The sequence below is a fragment of the Dicentrarchus labrax genome, unplaced genomic scaffold (assembly GCF_905237075.1).
Source record: "Dicentrarchus labrax unplaced genomic scaffold, dlabrax2021, whole genome shotgun sequence".
Classification (NCBI taxonomy): domain Eukaryota; kingdom Metazoa; phylum Chordata; class Actinopteri; family Moronidae; genus Dicentrarchus; species Dicentrarchus labrax.
In genome coordinates this window covers 6,142,815-6,164,209 of record NW_026136704.1, presented here as the reverse complement: position 1 = coordinate 6,164,209, position 21,395 = coordinate 6,142,815, and the positions used below count along the sequence as shown (strand labels likewise).

At 43.0% G+C, this 21,395-nt stretch overlaps 1 long non-coding RNA gene across 4 annotated transcripts in view; it reads right to left on the bottom strand.

Moving 5' to 3' along the window:
• Window positions 1–2,321: 2,321 nt before the first annotated feature.
• The window catches only part of LOC127362277 (uncharacterized), a 107,027-nt gene continuing 87,953 nt past the window's right edge, over window positions 2,322–21,395 (bottom strand). The window contains exons 4-6 of one of the 4 annotated variants that reach the window (XR_007884416.1): window positions 18,971–19,062; window positions 9,694–9,748; window positions 2,322–3,111 (exon numbers count right to left, since the gene is read on the bottom strand). This is a non-coding gene — a long non-coding RNA (uncharacterized LOC127362277). The remainder of the gene's footprint in view (window positions 3,112–9,693; window positions 9,749–18,970; window positions 19,063–21,395) is intronic. The other 3 variants (XR_007884417.1, XR_007884415.1, XR_007884414.1) reach the window with 3 other exon arrangements.

Here is a 21,395-nt window from a genome sequence, read left to right as displayed (position 1 = left end):
GACGTCTGCAAAATGTGCGACTGCAGCTAATTTCAAAAGTATGCATCAATGCAACCTATTAAAAACTGTAAATAAGGATTGGTTTCCACTGTGCTGTTTGTTTTCTATAATCAGAGAGCTCCGTGGCGACCACACACTGAGGCAACTCACAAGATAACTGTTAATGAAGTCATGTTGAGGTGAGAGGGTTGGGAAATCAAAGTGATGAAAGAAAGTGACAAACTGTCAAAATATACTGTGTGTATGCTGTCAGTTTATTCCAGACTGAGTTTAAGTAAGAACATAAGAAATGGGCAATTATGTGGTACCCATTACAGTTTTTATACTCTTTTCTGTCTCAGAATGTCATTTAAATCAGTTACTTAAATTATTGATACAGATTATAGGATGATCTACTTTATTTTGTTAAATTCTTCTAAATAAAGGCACCAATTTTATATAGCCATTGCTAAACTTTCCTGGTAATTGTCAGCAAATAGAAACCAAAATCATTTGTGTTTGTTCATGGATTCTGGTGCTCCATGTTAACACGTTAATATGGAATGAATTATTATTGGTTCACAGATCAGGGTTTACATATCTTTTTATGATTACAGAATAAAAACACAGTACTAAAAAGGCAGCAGCATCTTTTTCTTAAACTTTATTTATGTAAAAAACAAATCATTTAATGAAACACTTAAGAACAACACATAACATTCAGTATTTGCAATTTAAAATTGTATTTGAACACAAGCATTGGCCTCTGAATTGCATATAGATGTAATTACAATTTATAAAAGGAAAAAGTCATTAATTAAAGAATTCTTATCTGACTAAAATGACAAAATTACTACATTACATGATGAAACAGACATATTTTTTCTTTTACAAATGCAAATGTCTGGCTCTCATGCTGCTGTCTGTAGCTTAATTAAAACATTCAACTGTCTATACAAGAAGCCCAATAGCCTACAGAAAAAATTCCAAATATGGTATTTTTGTATTAAAATCTCACCGAAACAAAGTGTATAACAGGATCCACTTGTCTGTAGTGTAGTTTTCTTTCCCCCCATGATATACACACAGCCAAATGCAGATGACCTGATGCTTATCAGCCTGATAGAATAATATAAGAAGCTGATCAAAGACATACAGTGATACTGTTCATTGTATTATAGGGCTTCTTTCTACAATAATGAAGTTCCACAATACACTTAGAAAAAGCACGAACGATCGGTTCCTTCTTTTACAGTACAGTTTTACAGCCATAATTCTGTATAATGTAATACAACTGTGGGGGGTTGTATAAGTAAGGACATGACTTGTTTTTTCACATTTGTAAAATCTCACTTTGCTGCAGTTACTAATCCTCTTGCTGTATCAGCATTTCATATAGATATAGTCATTATCACTCTGGCCAATGTAAAACCAAAGATGAATATAACAAGTCCTGGCAAGACCTGTGTTGAAAGTAGTTCTTGGAAATGTGGTGAATCACTGAGGTAGAGGAGGCAGGTTTAAGTTAAATGGACACCACAAGAAGTTGACACTTCATCCACGAACAACTTGTGGAATGAATGCCACAGTTTGATAGTCTGCAGCATCATGAGTGTGGCATTTTTGGACTTACAAATGGACTAGCAAATGTTAGCAAATGGACTTACACCGCACAATGCATGCTATAATGTTAGCATTATAAGAGCTAAATGTCCACTAAAGTGTTAGCATGGAGCCACATTACTCAGAATAGTGTAACTGTGAATATTAGCTAGCCTAGTATGATGTATGTTGTTGTAGAAAATGTTAGCTTCTACTCCTCAACACCTTGGATGCTAATATGTTATACAATAATACATATTACTCAGAATAATGTTAATGTAAGTATCAGCTAGCTTAGTATTCATATGTTGGAGTTAGTATGACACCGTCTACTACTCTTTGGAGGCTAATTTTTAGCATGAGGCCATTTTAGTGTTTAAATTAAATTGTAGGCTTGTAATATACTAACACGTAGCCTTTTGGATTTTTTCAATATGATGCCTACTATCACTTAAAATGGCTACTTGGCTAAAATGGCTTGTGCACTTATCACAGAGCAAGCTAAAGTGTTAGCATGGAGTATACATCCAAATAGTGTGTATTGTATAGTGTAAGCATGATTCATAAGTATCTTTACTTAGGTGTTAGCATGGAGCTAGTTATTACACAGCATAATGTATACAAAAGAGCATAAATCACTTAGCATAGTGGATAAATGTTACTAACACTTAGTTATCATATCATTAGTATACTTAATATGCTATAACCTTGGTGCATTTCTTGAAAGAACATAAAAGGAGGAGATTTTCAATAAATATTTTATTAACATCAGTTTTTTTTTTGTATTACAAAGACAAAAGAAAGACATTCCTCTAGAAAAACATCTTAATATCTCGGCACTGGAGCCACATTAACAAAAAAAAACAGATATCACTTATGCCAGAAGTGTGTGTGTGTGTGTGTGTGTGCGTCGGTCCAGCTGTATGTATGTCAGGGTCAACATATCATGTAGCTACACCACACAAATGTGTGTATGTGTGCTTATGGGCAGTTGAGGCTCACTTCAGTGAGGCTGTCATACGCGTCTCATGTTCACGGACCATTCCTCGACATGTCCTGGCCTGGTTGAAATGGCTATAAGAGAGAGAGAGACAAAGCTTTTTAACAGCTGTGTCACAATGTACAGCACACACAGTATGTAGAGCACATACAGTATGAACAATACATTACCAGCTCACCACAGTGGTACTCATGAAACCTTTGTATCCTCTTTACCTGTTGAAATGAGCACATGAAAAGCAATAAAAGCTGGCACATAAAACATTTATGAATATTTGGATACTGCAATAAAATGAGTATTTGCGTGACAAATTAATTTTGCCATATTAATGTAGCTTTAATTAGCATGACAAACAAATTAATAATGTATTATTGTGATATTGTAGCCCATTTCACACAAACAATCATACACAAATGCATACATCCAATTTCAGTTTACAACCATCTTTATTAATGTCTTTGTTTGGGTCCATTTACTGTCCGATGTCTTTGTGGTCCGCACAGAGGATGTTGTAATATCTCCTGGCAGCTCTGCAGAAACAAACATCACGCCAAAGAATTAATCTTGTTGAAGCAGATTCAAGCCTTTAAACAGGTATAAAAATACCTCCAAAGATAAAATATGAAACATGCCAGATGACATGCCTGTTTAGAAAAGTCCCACAACTCATTCAGAGCTGCTATTAATAAGCCTGACAGTAGAAAGAATTGATAATCATGTGAAATGACAGCATCAAGGCTTTATTTAGACAAAACTGTAAGACGTCTCTATTTCAATCGTAGCCCTCTGAAGAGAACACTGGGCTTACTGTACTGCTCTCACATCATTGCTATATTTATTACAAGGGAAAAAGTGGTACTATTATGTTATGTTGTTGTAAAATATAATATCTAGTTATGATCCTTATAAGCAAACAACAAATTAGATTGTAGAATAAAAACATTAACCTCCTCAAATTTGTCTACTTTCATATAAATCACATTACATAAAGGCTACTCTACATAATCTGCACACTATAAATGTAGAGAATATAGAGTCATTGAATGTATTCTTTTATATAGTTTGTAATACACATCAGCTCTGGTACTGACAAATAGCCGTAAACTGTGTTTTATCTGATGTATGCAATAAAAGAAGATGCATAAAAACATATATATATATATATATATATATATATATAAAATTGTTATATAACTTATACATTTACATTGGAAATTAAATATGCAAGTGACAATTTACTTTCACCACCATAGACAACACATAACATTCAGTGTCACCGAGCTGATCAAGGAAGTACACAATTGCAACTAATGAAAATAAATTTATTTTGGATTTGGACATTGTGCGAAATACTGAAAAGTCACATGTAAAATACAGAAAAGGGCAATTCATGAAACAGATAAGAAATTTGTGCTAAAGAACGGAGACTTGGGTAAATAGAATTTGGTGTAGGCTAAAGTGTCTTGTGTTTATTTAGTATATAGTAAATGCACATTATGTATGCAGTATTGTAGATACTGTGCATCTGATGTGACGCTTCAGTTTCCCTGTTATTTTCACTATTGATTAATCTGCTATTATTTATTTGATCACATGTAAAAAAAAAAATACCAATAAGATGCCAGGAAGTGACGTCTTTAAATGTCTCGTTTTGTCTGACCTACAGTCCAAAAACCATATTCAGATATTCAGTTGGCAATCATATTGCAGCATTAAACTAAAACAAATTTGTGACAAGGAGCAGGTGTGTAAATGTCGTCTTAAAGAACACTGATACAGTGAAAGCCTAAAATTCTGTGAGAATTGTTGCTGCTATAATATCTTGTCCTGATCCAGCTGCTGTGTGATGTGCCCATCATCCTCAAACAGATCACAGATACAATCCTTCAAAAACTTGCCAGCTCTGTGGAATAAAGAAAGAGAAACCCCCAAAAACCAAATCTCTCTATGTGCAGACGCACAATAGATGATCACATCTGCACAGCTTCCTGGTATCAGGGCTGCTGAGGCAGAAAATGATCCAAAACGTTAACCACAGCCATCGTGCCTCAGCTCTTTCCCTCCAAACGTCCCAAAAAAAAAAGAGAAAAAGTTTGCAGCTTTTTGGTTGACGTGGCAGGAAAGGGTTAAATGTTGATTCATCTGGGGATTTCCACCGTGTCTTTAAATCCAACACGACCCGCAGCAGGACAGTGCTGACACTGAAGATGAGTCGGCCTCCAGTTATCAGTACCTGGGTTTCTATTAGGCAGAGACAAAGGGAAGAGTTTGACGTGTGTGTGTGTGTGTGTGTGTGTGTGTGTGTGTGTGTGTGTGTGTGACTGCTGACACATTGTTGGTGACATTAGTCTCTCTCAGATTAATGAGGTTAGTGTGTAGTCTGGTTAATCTGCTGGTGTGATGTGGCTGCGCACAATCCCCAAGCTCCTTTAAACTGGCTTTAGCCTGAATCAGGGACACACACACACACACACACAGATACAGACAAATCATGCTGAAAACATACTCGTCCACCCAACCGGCACATTTAAAAAAAAAAAAAAACGCCCAGATTGCAGACATAACAGCATACAGTTTGGCAGCTGATGCACAGACTGAGTGAAAAAAGCAACAAGAAAAACAATGAAAGCACTGGATCTGCCCCAAATCCTAAATCTCTGAAAAGTCAGCCAAGCTACATCACTGAGGAGCGCCACAGCAATTTCAGCTCTGTGGTGAACATACGCCGCAGGTGTGCAGTTCCAAAAATGCCCTCCGCTGCTCGCCGGTGCCATAGGTAGTGGGTATTAGCCCACGTGGAGCTGCGACGCCATCTTGTTTCACAGACAGACTGGAAGGAAGGGGCAGTGAACTCTGCAGTGGGAAGAACTGCTAAACACACACACTAACAGACATGCTGACAGATACTGTAGGAAGCACGACACACACACACACACACACACACACACACACACACACACACACACACACACACACACACACGGACGCTGACCAGCTCTGATTATTGATGAGTGTGCTTCTCCTGCCTGCAGCACAGCCGAGGCTGTGTGTTGAAGGGAGTGGCAGAAAAAAACCTGCAGAATGGTGAGTGTAAACGGAGAGAAGCCACCTCTGCTGCCACAAAGAAACGTCTAGGCTCGTCGCCAGCCAACTCTCAACGCGCCGATCGATGTCACTGATCAATAATTTTATTTTGATCCGATCGGGTCGATTCCTCAAACATTTTCCCGTGGCGCTTTGGGCGTAACCCTGCAGCAACCCATCCGACACACCCTCCACACAAAAACTCCCTTTTTGACCAGATTTAAGTCATCCACTGCACTGCACCTTCCACAGTCCACCTTAACAAAGGTCCACCTTAAAAGAGATTACATCAATCAACAGCTGCCTGCTGGCGTTTGGAATCAACCGATACTGGAACAGCGGATATTTCAAGCCACAAAAGCTGCATTTAGACCACTGTGGGAGACTGAAATCTAGACTAGTAAATCTCTGAGACTTACTGGTGCAGGATCTCAGTTAGGCAGGTGTCATTACCGGTCTGACTGACTCACACACCTGAAACTGCTGGGTAAAAGCTTCCCAGTCAGTCAGTCGAAGAATAAGATTACCATTTTTACCCACATTTCATTAAACCAGTCTGAAATGTTGGATCAGATCAGGATTCAGCTCACAGGCTTCCTCATGCAAATCATCCCTTTTGTAAAAAATTCAATCAACATTGGGACGATGAAGCAGCTTATCTAGGCGGGTATATGCCCACCAGTCGCTCTGTCTGTTTGTCTGTCTGTCTGTCTATCCTCCATGTCTGCCTCAGCCATGGGGACACGGTGTACAGACAGTGTGCGGAGCAGTCGAACAATGGAGAGCAAGCCTGCAGCCCCCTTTTCGAGCTTACCGGCTAGACACTAACTGCTGCAGGTTAGTGTTTGTTCACTGGGCTGAACAAATAAAAAAACGATTTTGAGGCAGAGATACGGCAGAAAACGATAGACACGGGGCTGACGGCGGCGTTACATAAGATAACTGCCAAAGCAGCAGATTAGCAGCGCAGAGGGGGTTCAAGTTATAATCCATATTAGTTCATTAACAACAGGACGGAAGCATCTGCGGGAATCCACACGGTCATGGTTGATACAATCAGACAGAGCGAAGCATCTTTTGCAACATCATATCCAGCTGTTGTCAGCTGAATAAATGCCAGTGGCGGAGGGTAAATGACAAATATACCTCAAGGTCAAGAGTAAAAACAAAACTGTTGAAAAGAGGCATTTATTGATCAAAATAAATGGAGCTTCAGGGTCACAAAGATCTGAGATGCCAGGCACAAACGCAGTCTTTGAACTGAAGCATGTCTGAAAAACCCTGTAATAATGCAATATCTAAGCTAACATCCTGTAGAGCAGTTCTAGGTGTTCATATGCATCCATGTAGAGCTTTGCAGCAGATATTACCACGACCAATTTCCACTTCCTAAAATCTGGGATCCACAAGTGCATGGGGGGTTTAGCATCCATTTAAATGAAGGGAAGCGCCCATGAGGATGAGCCATCATCAATATTCACGCTACGCCCCATTAAAACCAGATATTAGCTACGGTGTGATGGGCCTAAGTCAAATATCGATGAATCATGCTGTCAAAGAGCTGCTGTTAAAAAATAGGCTGCAAATGGCTCTCAGGAGAGCAATGGCCTCCTGAGAGTGAGCTGCGAGGTGCAAAGGAGGACGACACGGTAAACTAACCCTTAAAGAACCAGTCGGAGGAGAAAAGAACCTGATGGCCGTGTGCCCCGAAGAGCCGCCATGTGCTGCTTTGCTACAGTGACCAACTCAATTGTTATTCAAAAGTCAGAGTGGGATTCATGTTACTGTTGACGACAAAGCGTGCTGCCACTCCAGAGACCCCAGAATTAAAATCAACAGTTGCAGGAGCACTTCACATGTGAAGCATGGACGGTGGCGATGTCGTCGTCTAGCGGTGGAAGGCACCACACATTGTTCTCAGTGGACATCCCTTGCTGCGCCGTGAGTGTGTTCTCCCCGCCAGCTTTACATTTGTGTTAGCATGAGTGAGTGAGCTTCACCATCGCTGAGGGTTCACTGAGGTCAAGCACATAATGTACAGAGCTGTCATGGTCACGCTCGCAACATTACTCTGTGCTGCTCTCAAATCGCAAAGGTACACGGACGGCTGGAGAAACAAAGGGCTATCACACTGACAGATGCTTCTTTACTTAACTGTATCCACTGGTGTGTGAAGAGGCTAATGCTATCACAGCAGCATTAGCATTATCTCATAAGCTACTGATGCTAACCAGCTGTTTAGCTATTTCTTTACCAGCACCTGTTATTAGTTTTAGTTAGCTAGTGGCTAAGGATGCCAACCATCATTGGCATCCAGGTAGCGTTCCACCTGAAGCTTTTTTTGTAAGGTACCTGTGCTAATTGTTATGCTAAATAATTAGCTTAAATTCTCTAAATTGGAAGTATTCAGCAGAGAATATTGTTCCTCTGTGTTTTGGAAGCCATTTAAAACAGCATTGAGACTGTGTAGCATTAAAACTATCCGTTGAAAAGCCGAATAAAAGACATTCATGAGTCTTACTTGTGTGGAGTAGGATCTAAATGCTACATTAGCATGAGACCACAATAAGGGCTTTATGTGTGAGCACACAAGTAGCATCACGTTCAAGTTTGTCAGTACTGACTGACTGATATCTGATGGGTACATTTAAATATCAAATACAAATAATTAGTGTAGCGCAATGGCCAAGGACTGATACAACCAGGCCTCTGTTGAAGTAGGATGATAGCTTCCTGTCATCAATCTAAATGCCTCAGCTCATCCTGCCTTAACTTTGTTACATGACCCTTAAAACAGCATACATGCCGCTACATCCCTATCCTCCTAAACCCAGAGATTTCACCAGTGTATACCGCTCCGTCTGCGGTATCTACCTGATCCACTCCGTGGTGCACGGTGCAACAGACAGAACACAGATTAAGCCCAGGTGACATGCAACATACAGCAGGATGTGAGCCAAACTGAAAAGTGTGACACAGCGAACGTGCGGTGAACGCCTTAGCTCACTGCGCCATGGCCTTCCCCCTCTGATCGCCATTGTTCGAGAAGGGAGCGTGCGGGAGATAGTGCTGGCCGTGCATCCCTCTCAGCTCCCGAGAGCCTAACCCGTGGACATGAAAGCACAACGTCACAAGTTAGGGTCTCAGGGACGGAGAGAGATGCATCTTCATACGGGCTCCTTTGCCTCCTCACAGCGGCTCCCAGCCCTCAGGATTCGGGATTTCGTGTCTTTCTTTGTGAAACACGCCAAAAGAAATCTTGTGTGTTCCTGAACGAGAAGGCTCCCATGCACGGAACCCGTCTTTAAGTCAAATGAGGACCTGGGAGCGTCTGAGCATCCCTTGCACACAGAGCGAGCTCTGTCTGTTACAGACATGCAGCGACGCATCAAACACACACTGAAATTTCACGCATTAATTGAGCATGCTCATTGCAACCTCCACTGCCCCCGTATGTATTCGTGAACATACAACAAGTGCAAGCCTCAGCCAGACACAACATTGGCCAGCCCCCCCCAACTCCTCTCTCTCTCTCTCTCTCTCTCTCTCTCTCCCTCGCCCCCTCCCCCACCTCAGCTGAACAATACAGCACTTTGAAAAATGCCTCCTGCCATCAGGTACGGAGCCTGCTGCTGTACAGTACGCCTAAAGATCTCCCGCTGTCTCCGGGAAAATCTTAATCAGCCGATGACTGCTAATCATTGCTGCGGACGTACGAGACAAAAACCCTGTGCGGACGCATCGATTACAGCGTCGAAATGTGAGGCTAGGACCGCACAGCGTCAAACAATCCCCCTGACATGATGACTTCTCCGACTGTCTCCGTCTTCCGCTGTTAATAAAATCATTCAATGCATGCTCAATCATTACTGCCGCAAATCCCCGTTCAGGCTGCACAGCAGAAAAGACAAGGCAGATAACAAAGCTCTCCGGCTTCTTCATGCCACCATGGTGGTCTAAAGCTTAGGAAACAGATGGGGAGCTGAGAGGGAAGTGGAGAGGAAGAGTATTCGTTGGTATCGACTCACCCTCCCTTTCGGATCCAGGATGCCCCCTTTGCTCGTTGTTCTTCCAGCTCGCTTCCTGCTCAGGGGGGGGAAGAAAAAAGAGACAGAGAGAGAAAGAGAAAGCTCAGATTTAAACTCACAGCACGCCAACAAGATTCCAGTTATTTTCTGAAGAAGAAGGAGGGGGGTTTTTTTGTTCACAAAAAGGAAGGCGAGGAAGAGGTCCGTCCGTCCGGCGAGCAGCTCGAAGTCGGGCGAAAAAGACGAGAAGAGAACGTAGGACGGAGACAAGAAAGAAAGAGAGGCATGAGGATGGGTGGTAGGACCGAGCCGTAATGAACCATGTGCATGCTCTCTGTTCCTCTATCTCTTCTCTCTCTTTCTCACACACACACACACAGAGCGAGAGTGAGCAGTCCGGAGAGGATAGCCGCCAGAGAGAGAAAGAGAGAGAGAGAGAGACGGCGAGACGATCCCTCTTCCCAGAAAACGAAAACGCTGAAAGGAACTGATACTTAAAGGTTAGACGGAACAGGTAGGACAGCGAGGGGAAGGCAGCGAGCGAGGGGCATAGAGAGAGAAGGAGAAGGAGGAAGAGAGTGAGAGAGAGAGAGAGAGAGAGAGAGATAAAATAAAAGAGCGAGCATCGAGCCACGGAATCAGTGCTTGCAGCCAGGGCCACAGTGCCAGTGAAGCATACCACTATGCTGCCTCACCGAAGGGAGGTGGGGGTTGGGGGGTGAGGAGGGGGTGTGCACACACTCACTCACACACACACACACACACGCATTTCATACACACAGCAGTGACACACTCATTTGCCTTTCCTCGCACCCGAACCTCTACTTACTTCTTTTTTTTTACCCAAACCTGCAGGTCCAAGGCAGGTTGGCGAGGGAAAAAAAACACATACACACACACACACACACTCTTTCGCTCTCTCTCTCACTCACACACACAATCCAATTTAAAGGACAAAACCAATGCGCCTGCTGATCTCTTGTCTCGCTCCGCTTTCTCTCTTCCTCGCCCCTTTCCCTCGCATTGTTTTCTCTCTCTTTCAATCACACGCGGAGCTGGGAAGGAGGGAAGACAGGAAAAAAAACGTAGCCCCCCCCCTCCTTCTCCCCAATATTAGTACTCCACCTCTTTCTCTCAATCTTTCTTTCACTCTTGTCTTTTTCCCCCCTCTGGCTCTTTTTTCCTTCCCGTGTTGATCGGCAGGAGGAAAAACATTTTTTTTTTGAAAAAAAAGGAAAAAGGGGGTGGGGGGTGGGGGGTGGGGTGGGGGGAGAAATATCATCCATTAATTTGCCTCACAGCTGTAATCGCTTACAGCCAGAGGCCCACTTTTCCTCTGTATCAGACGAGAGAGAGAGAGAGGTGAGGAGGGGGGGAGGGGGGTGGGGAGGGAGGTAGAGAGAAAGTAGTCCTCCTTTCGTTGTTTTTTTCCACCTTGCCGTTGTCCGTTTTCCACCCATAAAACAAATCCTCTGTTCTCTTCTGCATGCATGCAAAAAACAAAAATCCACTTTTCCAGTCCTCTCTTTCTTTTCTCTTATTCTATGTCTCACACGAGCCGACATCATTCACACTGTCCCCTCAGAAAAGGAAGGAGAGACAGAGAGAGACAGAGAGAGAAAGAGTGTGAGAGAGAAGGGACCATAGAAACATTGCTACATGATGTGCTTTGGCTTATAGAGGCTACATTTAATCTCCACTGGCTCCCCCAGGCTTTGGTATGGAGAGAGAGAGAGAGAGACTGAGAGAGAGAGAGAGGGAGGGAGGAAGGAGAGAAAGAGGAGAGATGATGGGGGGAGGGACAGATGGAGCAGAGAAGGAGAGCGGCGACGTACAACCGACTGTAGGCTCAAATCAGCGACGGGGCCCAGAGAGACTGGGGGGGGGGAGAGAGAAAAATCCCTGAGACCACACTGCCCTCTTGCTTTTCTTCTGCTCTCTCCCTCCCTGACTGACTGATCGACCGACTGTGTCTGCACCCCGGCTAATCTCCAATCCTCTTTGACTGCTGTCTGGCAGACGGCGCATTGTGCCGTTTTTCTATCTCTATACAGCTGCAGTTGCTGGAAAAAACCCTGCATCTGGATCTACAGCACGCTCAACCCCCCCCTCCACGCGAAAAACACTGACGTTACCAATTTTAAAATCTCCCTGTTGACACACACACACACACGTAGAGTGCAGCTATCCTCATTTATCACCCGCTTTGTGTCCAGATAGAGCCAGTCTTCGGCCAGGCCCTAATATTAGCACGCTTTGACGGTGAGAGCGCGCAGCAGGCAGACAAAGGCTCACACACTCCTGCACACACACACACACACACATGCACACTGAGGCATGTATGCACACACACGTGCGCACATTGGTAAATAGGTGCAGAGACACGCCAACTAGAGCACAAATGCAGAAAACACTTCAGAAGAGGGTTTTCAGGACTGAAATGCAAATACTGCAAAACTCCATCCACGTGGTTAATGCTCAACTCTGCATCCAGGTAAACGACAGTTCATCGCCACTGATTCACCAAGCCCATTTCACTCTCTTCAAGTATTCGTTATGAGCTGGTAATGGCCGGGAATCAGCCCCGGTGAGCCAAGTAGTACATCAAGAGAGACCCAGATCTGTCACGCTAGCCCACGCATCCGAGAAAACAGCAGCAGGACTGCAAATGAAGCGCACAGCACCGGGCCGCAGAGCCGGAGAGGTAGAAAACAAACATACAGTGTTGATGCTGTGAGTGTGTGAGTGTGTGTGCGCACTGTGCAGGGTGACACGCTTGCTGGATGGCTGAGGCAGCGCCACTGTTGGCCAGAGTGATTGATTGACAGCTGTCACATCTGATTGATGGGAGGAAGAGGACAGGCCCGCAGAGGTCAACGGGGTCATTGCTATGGCAACAGTGACGAAAAATGAAAATAAAGGTTCAGGAAGATGGTTCTAGAATTCTGTGATAGAGGAATGGATTACTGTAAGCATTTTAAACTATTTACTATTCTATTCTTTTTTCTTGGGCAGGGACACTATTAAAACTATGAATTCAAATTAGAATTATCGATTCATCTGTTGATGATTTGCGCAATGAATCCATTAGTTTGGTCCATAAAATGTCAGAAAATGTTTTAAAACTGATTCCCAAAACCCAAGGTGACATCCTCACATGTCTTGTTTTGTCTACAACCCAAAGATCTTCAATTCACTAAAGAAAGCAGAAAATATTCACATTTTAGAAGCTGAAATCTGATTTTTTTTCCTTTAAAAAATGACTCAAAACGATTAATTGACTATAAAAATAGTTGGTGATTGATTTAATAGTTGACAGCTAATCCGTGCAGCTCGAATTTAAACTCTTGGTCAAAACTAATTTTAGAAATAAATACTGATCAAAGCAAGATGCAACAGTGCAATCAGAGTGCAGGAAGACCCACTGAAACATGCAGTTATATAACTTAAGCATTAAATACAGATAGGCAGTACTTAATGCTGATATTTCTTGATTCTAACACAGTGGAATGGGAGATGAGAGTCGAGTAAAAAGAGTCTGTTGCTACCACACACACACACACACACTAACACACAGATGGCAAAAGGAAAAATATTTGTCCATCCGATAGAGAGGAAAAGAAGGAGAGAAATGAAGGAGAAGACTGACCACATGAAACCCCACAAAGCTGGACGCTCTCACTTTCTGCTCTGGGTTGTTTTAATGCTGCACTCACGCACACACGCATGCGTACACACACACACACACAGCCCTTATACAACCACACGGTCACCATATATGCTGTAAAACCACGTCTTCCATCATTTGCCAAGTCACCAAATCTGAGCCTCCCCACAGCTGGACACGTCACAGTGGTAACCAACAGGGGGCAGTCTTTTTCTCCTCTACCTGTTACCTCAGCTGCACACACACACACACACACACACACACACACACACACACACACACAGTGCGTCCTGGCAGACTGGGAGGTGGGCCTCGGTATATTCTCAGTGTATACCATGTGGGGGTGATACACACAGGCTGCTGCTGCTGCTGCACTGGGAGTGTTCAAGACTGTAAATCCAGCAGAGGCTGACCAGCTTCATCCCCACACTTCAGCCAGGAGATTCACAGCATAAATTAGGGATTATATTTCTTCCAATGAGGACAGCAGAAGAAGAAGAGTGGTTCTCTTTGGTAGTAAAATGTCAGCTGGTGTGAGAGGACAGATGCACAGGGAAGGGGCTGAGCAACAACAGCTGCACTGGTTGATTTTGGTAGAACTTCAGTTTTCAGAAGTTTGGCGAATTGCTTTGAAAGTGGAAAATCAATGAATGATTTCAACTGCAAATCAAATAAACCCTGTTTATAAAGCCAACCCATGCCATGCTGTAGTGTCTGAAGACTTTTCTGTGTGTTGCTGTAATTGTTCATTTTCCTTCTGTTTCTCCTTGAGTGTCACAATATTTCACATGTCAGATATTTTGACAGCAGTGGTTTCCACGCAGTCTGCGTCTCGCCGATTGGAAATATTATGACAATAATTGTTTGCAGTGACAACTGATTTTATCCGCCGTAAATGGACCAGGATTCTGCTCGTCTGAGGCTCCGATTTCAAACTCTTTCCCCCCACCCTTTTGCATGTGATATCTTTGACAAGCGCTATCTGTCATCGCGCAGACGACAAGACTGAAGCAGCCGAACTTCTTCCCCAAAACCGGCAGCTTTAATGAAGTTAGCGAATAATAGGGCGTCACCTCGGAGATGAACCGATGTTTCAAACAACGCTTAAAAGCTCTCGCATGTCACTCCCAACGCCATGCTTCTGATCTCCACTTGCCTGCTACACACGGGCCAACACAGCTGACTTCACGTCAGCCCTGCTGACAGCTGACACACACACAAACACACATCTTACTGGTCACACTACACACACACACACACACACACAGCTGGACAGAGAGACATCTATCAGAGTTGTCCACTTTTAATACATAGCCACTGCATCCTAATAATACAATGAGCAGTCGAATTGATTGATTGTCAATTTTTGTCAGAAATTGTGTTGGCATAACTGATGTTTAAGTTCATTTTCAAGCAAAAATATCACAAATGTTCTAGGTTCAGCTTCTTGAATGTGATTTAAAGACCCCCTCCAGGCATAATAAAATTATCTGCTGGAACAATAATGTGTGTCAGATTTTTTTTCCTGCAAAAAAAGCTAAAATTTTCGCATTAAAATCCTTAAAAAGTAATCTTTCTAAAGTTTTGCTACTGGACACAAGATGTCTCCTCCTTCACTGTAAAGTCCATTCTCAGTGGATGTGCACTGGTGGATTCAAGTTTCTACATCACACTGTACAAGTTGTATACTGGACCAGGACTGACTTCCTAACTATTTATGATGTCACAAATCATGCTGGTAGGCCCCGCCCCTTAAAATCAGATGTTGAATGAGCTCAGAGAAACTTTCCACTTTCAGCAGATGAATGTGAAAACATCCTTCAAGAGTCAAACTCTGCACAGACAGCATTCAGACAGCACACTGTAGGGACAAAGAGATTTTTTTGACTAGAGGGGGACTTTAAATTTTGGGTAGTTGGTCAAACAAAATAAGTAATTTGAAGACATCTATGATGTGCATTTGTCACTGTTTCCTGACATTTTGTTGACAAATCAATGAATTCAACAACTGTAACAAAAGTAAGAGCAAACAACAAAGGTTAGCTGCAGGTTGAATAATAATATAAAAAATAAAATACGCATTGTTAGCCAGACGAGAAGAAAAGCCTGAGGGAAACACTGAAGGCATCTCTTTAATATAATATTTAGGGATGTAAAACAGTCACATTTAACACTTGTAATATTCACACATAAACCCATAAATATCAGCTTCAGTGTCAGTCTTCAAACACCCCAGATCAGATCAACCGATAATGCACAAACATGCACATCATGGACTACCACGCTGGCGTCACAGAGCCAAAAGTGGAAACCAGAGCTTTTTCTCCCCTCCTGCTCCATCAGCAAACAGCCTGGATTGCTATTGACCGTGTGGAGCGTACAATATCTCAGCTTTTTTCTTTTTTTTTTGCGTGTGTGTGTGTGTGTGACTGGTACAGTAATAACATTGGATTGTATTGATCCGGCTGTGCAGAGCGCCATGCGTACCTCAGGGAAAGCTAGGAGGTTGTACAGTTATCTCCCGGGGTGTAATTCTCAACTATACAACCTACTACCTCAACCTGGGAGCAAGCAGACCTGGACACCAGGGCTTCATGGCTCAGGGGGGATAAAAACGGAAGGAGGGTGCAAACTTCTTGTGGTTAAAAGACTAAAACTTGATGCACTATGAGATACTTTCCTCCCATGTCAAAGCGGTTATAACATTTTAAAAGGGGCCCTAGCAGTGCAACTGTGTATCTTAGATACAGTCTCTATACACAAAGCAGATAAACATGTCTTACTCCAAACTCTTTACGTCACTGACCCCAAAACACACAAACCAACCCCAGCCCTCTAAATGCTGATCAGACTTTCTCCCTTAAAGAAAAGGCTTGCAGTTGCTCATTTGAAACTGCTAACATGTGGGAGGTAATGGCAGTTTGTGAGAAAACAAGCATTACGGCTGCCATTAGTATGCATTCTCTAATTGGCCCGATGTCCACTTCATTAACACCAGAAAGGCCGAGCTGCAGCTAATTGACTGCTGACTGAAATAGCCGTCTCCTCGGGAGCTTTCCACAAACTAACATTTGAGGTATACACAAATAAATTGTTGCTCTAATTATAATTTCCCTTTTAATTGACTCTTCGTTGGCCTTCTCTTAAACCCTCAAAGTCCAGTTGTTTTTGGAGAAGACAAACTGAACTGTGTGGAAAAGTGTCAAGGACCCCTGAAAAAGACCCAAATCTGACTTTTCCAAGCTTTGGTATAGCTTAGGAGATTTCTGAGACAGATATTGTTTTAGATATTTTTATACAGTTTGAGAAAAGCCTGTTCTGGAGGGTTCAGGTTTTGAATGTGAGGACCTCAGAAGCGGTTTGATACTACGACAGAGGGAGCTTTCTTGGGAACGACCAGAGTAAAGCAGTGCTGCCAGTATCTGTGACAGGGAAACGGTTAATAAAGTTGGAGAGAGCTGGCGAGTGGCCCCGCTGTATTTTTTCGCTGATGCTGCTCGGGTTGTTGGAGCTGCACAGACGCAGACCTGTAGATACAAGCTTGTGGTGTGAGTTAACACAAGTTCGGATCTACGGGTTCGGGGCCGTGAGCATAGATGACTTCATGCATCCGTCAGCATGACAGGAAAGAAGGAATGAGCCTTCATCAGCAGGACCATGTGTACTTCAAGATTCCTTTCTAAAGGCAGTAAATAAGTCAATAATTTAAAGCTTAATACACAAACGTTAACACCACTTATTGCTGAAAATTAGATGCAAATAATTAGCCTAATATTCAACAAAAATGATGAAGCCTCCTGTTCTACCTTGGATTTGAAAAATTCACAGTTTCAAATATAAGACAATACAATGTAGGCCGAGAATGAAACAAATAATGGAATAATCACTGCCATTCAAAAGTACAAACTTTAATCTATATTTAAAAGAACAGGATTACAAGGAAGGTCATTTCCCACAATTGCTAAATCAGAAAACAACATTTTTGGGTGGTCACTCTTCATCCAACACTTCCATCTTCACTCACAAGACTCCACCAGCTCAACTCCTCAGCTGATCCCACAATGCACTGCATCAACTGAGTACATATTGAACTTCATATTGTACTTTATCGTTTGCTTACAGGTTATAATTATGCCAACACTTGTACACGGCTCTGTTTCCTCGCTACGAGAAAGTCGTTCCAGTGAGTGATGGGCGGAAAAATTCGAGTGGCATTTTAAGAGGCATGTGGCTGAGCTCAAATGAGACGCAAGTAATATAAAATGTTCAAAATAAATTGCTCTCATAAAACACAGTGTAGGAGTTTTTGCTTTGTTAATACCTGTGGATATTCAGCAGGACTTTGTGGTGCCATACAGACGCCTGGCTGTACAGTACATACTGCAACAATGGTCTCAAAATAATAAAGTTGGTCCTCATGTTGTGCTTGAATTAAATTAATTGACAGGGCGAGGAATCATGGCATGGATCTGTAATATTATAATAGGATTTCTTAATAGAGCTACATTATCAAAGGCTCACAAATGTATAGATGCCTTAATAAAAATAATGACAAAAATAACTTGGTGACATTATGCAGCTAATAAAAGCACTAAAAGATGATTAAACTGAGAAGACGAACCACCTACACGTCACAGGACTGTTTTCTTGAAATCTTTAAAAGGATAATAATATACATTTTATAATATTAAAACTATTCTCTGATCACTCACTTTACATTACAAGCTTTTCACTGAAGATAAAAGCCACAATGCACACGCAAAAAGTTCAACTGTGGACTGCACATTCCCGTCTAATGTGAACACAGTTGTCGCTCTGCAGCACAGGCAACAACGTAAAACTTGTAAAACTTAGAGATGAAAAAGAGAGTGAGTGGTCCAATTTCAACTTCCAGACTCCATCTGAAGTTTCCTTTTCTCCTTCTCTTCCCTCTGCCTGAATTTAAATGAGACGTCTGACTTTGAAGCTGTTGCCAAGTTGCTTAAAGTATGTCAGTGGGTCTTTGCCAGCGAGCTGAAAGACACCTTGAGATTGGCCGAACAAAGAGGTCAGCGGGGTCCACAGCACCCTGCCAGCCAACGCCGCCACCGCTGCACCAGCGTGTGTGTGCGTGTGAGGATGACTTAGAAGAGCGCCGACAGAACTGAGAGCGGCTAAAGGCCACCACCTGCATTGTTCGGCACTGAACAGCGCCGGCAGGAAAACCCAGCAGCGCTACCCAGCCCTGCTCCCCCAAATCTACCCAGCAACAGAGGTGTGTGTGTGTGTGTGTGTGTGTGTGTGTGTGTGTGTGTGTGTGTGTGTGTGTGTAGGAGAAGGTAGGGTGGGGTGGGGGTTGGGGGGTTCAACAGAGGTGAAGAAGTGAGAGGTGAGGAAGTGGCATGTCGTTAGCACTTCATAATACCATGCAGTGTAAACAGATAGCCCCGGCTAGCCAACAGGTAGCATTCAGTCTAGGCCCCTTTCACCGCAGCTAATGTACAGTAAACATCACAGTAAAACTCCACCACGGGACAAAAACAGCAACCACACTGCTGAACGTGAAGAGCCACAAAGCAAAAGAGAAGAAGTGGAAAAAGCTTGAAGCACATTGGTAGCATGAGGACTTACCGATTTGCCTTTATGTTTAGTTTCCAAATGTTTCTTTTCTCTACTCTGCAGGGCCTACGGTGCTTGGCAGAAGGTATAGGCAGTCATGTCCACTGTGGCCCATCAAAAAACAAAAAAAAACACCAAAAAAAACCCAGCTCAAACATGCAACTACAGTAACAAAACCAACCCGAAAGGGAGCTCGGGGAGAGGGTGGGAAAGAGTGAGACAAAAGAAAAAAGCAAAGGGAAGAGGGAGAGAAACTGGTGGGGGGAAGAGAAGGAGGGGAAAAAAGTAAACGATAACAGAAAAACAGACTCGTTTTTTTTTTCTTTCTTTTTTTGGTGTTTTTACAATTTCGGTTTACCGCGCGCTAGTAATAATAAGTATAAATAAGCGAAAGGTAATCTTTCAGCCTGTAAAACCTCTGCAATCTACAAACAGCCTCCCTGCACTACGAGCAAATGACAAGCAACATCTGTTTGTAAGACAGCCAAAATTCCAGCCTTAAAAAAAACAACCAAAAAACGCAGAAAATTGGCTTGATTTTTCTCTCTTTCTCAGTCTTGAAACTGCAAACTCTCCTTGTCTGTTTGACTCCCTCACTCGCTCAGCTGAATAAGGCAAAACAGAGAAGAGAGGAGGGGAGTGTGGAAATTCAGCGCAGGGAAAATGCAGCCATGAAGCCATCCTCCTGTCACCCCTGAACCTCTCTCTTTCCCTTCTTCTCCTCGCCCTTTCCCCACCCTCCTTCTCCTCCTCTCTGCACACTCCCTCTTCTTCTTCCTCTCCCCCCCTCTTCCCCAAAATGCAAGATGGACAGTCCAGTCAAGGTATAGCTACCACTCACTCTGTCCTTCTCTTCCCAAAACGCCCCACTACTCCGACACATAAACACTTGGACACACACACTTGTATCCCCGTCTCCCAGAGCGTCCCACACAGCCAGAAGCAGACTGACTGCACGTACACACTCGTGGATGCACGAACAAAAAGTGCATATACAGAAATACACACGCGCGCGCTCACACACGCATTTCTTGGACAGCTTCCATGCACCAAAAACAAATACCAATCTTTAGTTAGCCTCAGCTGCGAATAGAAAAGAAGGAGTCATTTCGGGACTTGGCTCTGTTTACCGAGGCACAGATACAGACCATTTCTCCATATGCCTGCCTTTCACAGCTCGGGAGCAGCTCCAGATTTGACTGTATCATAATACTGCGAAAAATGTCCTCTGTCACTGATATCTTTTGATAATATCCAGCTCCAGTAATAGGACCGTGAGAGTGGCCGACATTCGGCAAACCAGAAATTCTGGACCTGTTTGTCGTGTTTTCAGTCTCAGGAATTAATAGGTAGGGTCGTGCAGTTCTCCAAATGCTAGTGACAGCACATGAGCTCTGTTCCATTATAGGACATAAGTGGGTGCCAAGTGAATCAATACAGCACACGGAGACAGAGAGACAGCTTCAATTTAAGCTGCAGGAGCAAAGATACACATACTCCACTGAGGTGCTGCAAGTTTACCCTGTTTTGCCAAATGAAATTCAGGTGGAAGGCGGAGATATCTCCTCGAACTCAAACGTTAAAGTATAATATGAGGAGTCGACTCCTTACAGCAGTGAATGGACATCCACTGAAAGCTGGACTCGCTGGAAGTTGCTCTTTTCTTCCCTCACCTCTTTGGTACGAGGCGTCACACGCCAGTTTGGTAAACAGGGGCATGCTGACATCACATTACAGGAATTCTGGGTATTCAAGTGTAAGGAATAGATCGGCCAAAAATAAAACCTATCTACTCATCTGGGTAATTATGGATCCCATTGCAGTTATGGGCAGGGACCAAAAGATTCTAACCCACATTTTAACTACGCCAAACCTTTACCAATGCGCAGATCATATTCAGCTTTATATTTAAACTCAACTGTCTCAAGCTTTAACTTAACATGACCTTTTTTAACCTTATGCCAAAACCCAAACTTCCAGTGAGGTGGGCCAATCACAGCACAGTTTGCCACAAATCCTCATGAGGTTCTGCAAACCAGCCCAGTGTATGCCTCTCGTGTATCATTATTCCACTGGATCAGTAAATCATGAACTATTTGAAAAAAGGGTGTTCTTCAACTTTCTCTCACCACTGTTTTGAAGATGGAACCAGAATCCTATCCACAAGGGTGTACATGCAGACCAGAACAATATAACAGGTGCACTGGCAAATTAGCAGGAACAATATAATAGATAAGAATATGAAAAAAAAGGTGCCTGCACACTGATGCCCTCAGAAATATTTATTTAGTACAGCTATGACATTTTGATATTCCATCTTTATCAGATATCATCAGTGACCAAGAAGGTCCAGTGTGTAACATTTAGGAGGATCTATTGGCAGAAATGGAATATAATATTTAGAGGTGTTTTTTCATTAGTGTAGATTTAACTTGAA